We start from the raw sequence: 5675 nt of genomic DNA, 5'->3' as shown, positions 1-5675 counted from the left end.
TGTTTCTGAGTGTTCTATAGTCTGCTGGGGGTAATAATATAGTGTAAAGCGCATAGAGCCTGCTGTTGAGCGGGGATATGCGCTATACAAATGCTATCTATTATTATTATTATTATTATTATTATTATTACTCATTTTTAGGTCAGGTCTCTTTGTTAAAATGTCCAACGAATTTGCTTTGACAAGTGAACACCTTTTTCAAATGGACTCCCAGCCTTTAGTTAGGGTGGCTCTAATACAGACAGTGTATTCACTGAAGAGGACAATAGAATTACATACTCTCCAGACACTCTGTTGTCCTTTCGACCTCAGAACCATGTTTTCATACCTCCAAGTGTTATGAGGAGACTTAGAAAAAGCAACTTAAATCGTATACCAAAAACTAAAAGGTCAAAAAGGGGAGGTAAAAGGAAAATAGAAGTTAAAATATCCCAGAGAAAAGTGAGTTCTTCTTCTAATTCCAAGAGCAGAAAAATGTGTCACACTTACTTATACAGAATTAATGCAGACAATATTTTCCAGGAACACAGCCAACACATACGGATGGCTTATATGAATGTTCGATCGTGTAGAAACACAACTGAAGATATTTTCGACATCATCACAGAGGAACATACCGATATCTTTTTTTCTCACCGAAACTTGATTAACACCATGTCGTTATGAAGTGACAATCGCTAATTTAGTACCCCTAACATACATCGTTAAATCTTTTCCACTCCAAGGTCGAAGAGGGGAAGGATTTCTGCCATATACAGAAGTTCTTTGAGCCTTAAAATAACAACTACTGCACTTAAGTGTGACCACGCAACGTTTGAAGCTATGACTTTATCTATGGATCTTGGTTCCAAATTTTATAACGTCGTTTGTATTTACCGCCCACCATACCGCAAGATTAGCAAATCAACGGAATCTGCTTTCTTAAAAGAATTTGCAAAGTTTTTATCGTCATTTTCGGTCTAGAAAGGTTATCCTGTTGTGCTTGGTGATTTTAATTTCCACTTTGATTCTCCATCATTTGGCAGAATTATTCAGACAACACAACTTAGTTCAGGTCATCACTGAACCCACCCATCTTTCTGGCCACACACTTGACGGGGTCGTCATCAACAAAGACTCAGACGCTTTTAGAAAAATTTATGTTGTAGACAAACTATTATCTGACCATTACTTCATCTTTCATTGTGTTGGATGTGGTAGACGAAGCCGGAAAAACATTCTGTGTCTACAAGGAACATCAAAGGAATTGACATTAATAATTTTAAAATGGATTTGTTGAAATCTTTAAGTAACTTTAAAACAGTCTGCGTTGATTTGTATAATTCCACTGTTAGGGCAGTTTTTGACAAGCACGCACCACTTGTAACTCGTCGTCTGTCGACTAGACCATATGACCATGGTTCGTGGTTGAGGTGAAAGTTGCCAAAATCGAATGCAGGAAGGCAGAGAGACAATGACTTAAAACAGGGCTCCCCATTCACAAGCACATTTTTAGATTAAAGAAGCAAGGGCAGGAATTTGTAACTAAATGTGCTAAAAAGAAATACTATGTTTCTTAATTGAAAAATTCAAAATCATGTCAAGAATCATTCAGCATTTGTGATGAACTATTAAGAAGAGTCAAAGAGACACGTCTCCCAAATTCGTTTAGCGATTTAGAACTACCCGAAAAGTTTGCTGACTATTTTACAGATAAAGTCCAGAATCTAAGAAGCGACGTTGATGACTATGAAACATTTGGTGATTTTTATGTATATAATGGGGTGAATCTTGATACGTTTAAACCTGTTTCTGAAGAATATATTAAATCTGTAATTCTAAAATCCCCTAGCAAACATTGTGATCTCAACCCTGTCCCTAGTTCTCTGTTGTCTTCCTCTATTGACGAACTGATCCCATTTATTACTAAAATCATAAATAATTCTCTAGTGTGTGGATCAGTACCAGATTCGTTTAAAATCACTCTTCTAAAACCTTTGCTAAAGAAACAAAACTTAGATATGAATGTCTTAAAGAACTATAGACCTGTTTCAAATCTACCTTTTTTGTCCAAAATCCTTGACAAGGTTGTCCTCGAGCAGCTTCGTCATCACTTACAAGAGAACAATCTGTTAGAGCCATTCCAGTCTGCCTATCGAGCTAACCACAGCACAGAAACAGCACTTCTCAAAGTCATGAATGACATGCTTACTGACTGTGATTCAGGAAAAGTTGTTTTTCTGAACCTTTTAGATCTATCAGCAGCTTTCGATACAATTGACCCTCATACTTTATTGACGCCATTGGAAGTATCTTTTGGATTATCCGGAACTGCCCTTAGATGGTTTTCTTCTTACCTGTCAAATCGATACCAATCTGTTTTTATTAAAGGGCTTAAGTCGTCAGATCATGCTCTTTAGTATGTGATCCCCCAGGGATCAGTCCTCGGTCCAGTTTTGTTCACCATTTATACTCAACCACTCGTAAAGGAAATAGTTAAGTATGACTTTAAGTACCATTTCTATGCTGATGATACCCAATTTATGGTTCAACATTGTTTACCAACTTAGATGAACTTGTCCATTGTGCTGAAAATTGTATTGCCGTAGTGAAAAACTGGATGAACCATACAAATTGAGGTTGAATGATAATAAAACAGAAGTCATTCTAGAAGGAAATGCAAAGTCTGTTAAAGAGGTAGACCACGATCACATTACAATTGGTGATGCAAAAATTGTATTTTCAAGAAAAGTTAAGAATATTGGCATCTATTTTGATTCCAGTTTGTCAATGTCGGCTCAGGTAAATCCTCTGATCAGCTGCATGTATTTAGAAATAAGAAAAATTAGTAAAATACGTCGTCTGATCAATACTAAGTGTACTACTTTACTAGTAACTAGCTTAATTTGATCAAAACTCGATTATTGTAACTCCTTGTTATCAGGAATATTACTGGAGAAAGTTAAAAGACTTCAAACTGTCCCAAACAATGCCGCACGTTTAGTTTTACGGAAAAGAAAGCGAGACTCTGCTAAACCTCTCTTACGAACTTTGCATTGGCTTCCTGTTGAGAAAAGGATTGTGTACAAGTTGGCCACCCTATGTCACAAATGTTTCAAATGATAGTGCACCATCATATTTGTCAAATCTGTTAAGACTGTACATTCCAACTCGCAGTTTAAGGTCATCAGCTGACAAAAAGAAATTTATTTTACCATCCATGAAACTTAAAACAATGGGTGAAAGGGCATTTGAATACCAAGGCCACAAGATCTGGAATGGTGTACCAAGTACTTTAAGAGAGATCAAATCTTTTGATTTATTCAAATGTCAGATGAAGTCGTTTCTGTTTTTAAGTTAATAAGGTGAATTTTAAAAATAATTTTCTTTAGTCAGAACACAACGTTTTAAGTTCCTGTCGTACGTTGTACTGTATTGTAAAGCGCTCAGAGCCTGTGTACTTTATTCTAGGTTGAGCGCTACATAAATGTCATTTATTATTATCATTATTATTAGGTGGGCAGGTGAGTATGTGGTAGATAGGTAGGTAAGTATGGGGGGGGGGTAGGTAGGTAGTCAAGTAGGTAGGAAGAAGCGTTAAGTCACTGTGGTTTAATTTTCAGTTTTTCGTTCTTAGGAAAATTCGTCTTCTAAAACACCATTGTAAACAAGTGAGGTTTCCTTTCACTAACCGTGAACTACAGCTACAGAGTTGAAAGTTGGCAAGTACCTGCAAAAAGATAGACTGGTCCCCTTAACGAAGCCCGATTTTTAATAAAAAATTCATTTCCTGAATTTAGACAAATATGTTCAATTAAAAGTTCCCATCCTTCTTTGGCCTTTGTGATTATTCTTCTAAGAAACGAAGCAAATCTGTGTAGCTGTCATCTACTGCGGAAGGGCAGGAAGTGATATTTCGCCAGGCACTTTTTGTTTTAAGAATATAGATCTAGACCTTCTAATTTTTTGCATCTCTCAAGATTTATTGCTCCATTTCAGTAGAGTGCAAATATAGTAGGCCAATGACTTTCACTTGATGTTAATGCACGATCATTCCTTTCATCTAAAGGGGACCCAGCTAGTATATAATATTATACTGCTTTCACAATAGCATATATTCAGCTTTAATTAAGGTCGGATTAAATATATCATAATATGCAATGTCAGTATGTTATGCAATACCGTTGACCGATCAAGTTAAAATTGTCTAATGAAGAACATTACTGTGCGAGAAGGAGAGAGAATGAGAGGAATGAAGAGAGAGGAAAGAAGATGGGAATACCTTGGTTGGTTGAAGGCATGGCGGGGGTTAGGTAGACAGTTACGGAAGTGTGACAGGGAGAGATTTGTTAGAGAGTGAGAGGAGAGCATGTGGCCCCAACAGAAATGTCGACAAAGTAAGAGAGAGAGAGAGAGAGAGAGAGAGAGAGAGAGAGAGAGAGAGAGAGAGAGAGAGAAGGACAGTAATAGGAAAAGGAATAAAGGGGAAGGTGGATGGGGATATGAAATGAGGAAACGGGAAAGACTAGAGTCTAGAGGGAGGGGGAAGGGGCTAAAACAGCACCTGGACATGGATGGCTGGTGCCTCTATAATTAAATGATTGATGATCAGGGAGGGGGAAGGGCATTTTATATTTTGTAAGAGCATAATACCTCTTTAAAGAAAAACAACGTTCAGCTACGAGACCGAGAACGAACGAACACATACCTTCACTCGTTTTGTTACATTTACAGCTACCTACAAGTTCCCAATGGAGTTTTCGGCATTAGATTCTTAGCCTTGCTTCTTGTATCAAACTGAAATTCAATGAACTCTTGTAGAACTTCGCGACATCATGTCATAATAATATAATACTAATTTTAATGAGTTGGGCAGACATTCCATTGTATATGAAGCGGAAAAAAGCTGTTCACTTCTTGCAAGAATTCCATAACAATGTTGTTTTGTTAGGTGACAATCGACGGAAATAATCATGACGTCATGGAAACTACGATCTGAATAAAAAACAAGGATTGTAATTTGTGTACACCCAGCAAAGAAAATATTTTAAAGAAAGAAACAGACAGTGGGGTATTTGCGTCCCTGCTTTTAAAATCTCACATTTTGAAACGGTGTTCCAATTAACCTCCAGGTGAATATATATCTATACATAGATGGATAGATAGATAGACAGATAGACTGAGAGAGAGAGAGATAGATAGATAGATAGATAGATAGATAGATAGATAGATAGATAGATAGATAGATAGATAGAGAGAGAGCGAGCGAGAAAGAGAGAGAGAGAGAGAGAGAGAGAGAGAGAGAGAGAGAGAGAGAGAGAGAGAGAGAGAGAGAAAGGGGGGGGGGTTATAAATACGGGAGAAAGAGATAGAGGTATCATTATCAAATTATCATCATCAAGTGCAAGACGTGGGTAATCTTGCTTCCCCATTTATTCCTTTGTTGGATGGTCTAAAAAAATCTACATTATCCTGATATTTCCCGGTCATTTGTCTGTTTAAGCTTTCGTGCACAATGAGTTTGTGCTCTTCTCGATACCAATGGCTCTTAAACAAAATACTAAAGGGCGCATTTAATGTTATGTTCAGATTTTGTGTGGTTTTGTAAATGCTCTGTTTTCTAATCTGCTTGAGAATACCATTATAAGATATTGTTCACCGCAGAGGCAAAATAGTCTCCATTGATTTCAAATCCA

The 5675-nt window shown here is 37.1% G+C and overlaps 1 protein-coding gene across 1 annotated transcript in view; it reads right to left on the bottom strand.

Annotated features, from left to right (window-relative positions):
- LOC101853046 (kelch-like protein 10) overlaps window positions 1–5096 on the bottom strand; it is a gene marked incomplete at its 3' end in the record, with an annotated part of 88790 nt that extends 83694 nt beyond the window's left edge. Inside the window, 1 exon segment of the mRNA XM_013081495.1 lies at window positions 4688–5096.
- Between the last annotated feature and the right edge of the window lie 579 nt (window positions 5097–5675).

Source organism: Aplysia californica, unplaced genomic scaffold, assembly GCF_000002075.1.
Source record: "Aplysia californica isolate F4 #8 unplaced genomic scaffold, AplCal3.0 scaffold00007, whole genome shotgun sequence".
Taxonomy (NCBI): Eukaryota; Metazoa; Mollusca; class Gastropoda; order Aplysiida; family Aplysiidae; genus Aplysia; species Aplysia californica.
Note: the sequence above shows the minus strand (reverse complement) of the source record. Positions and strands in the feature narration are given on the sequence as shown.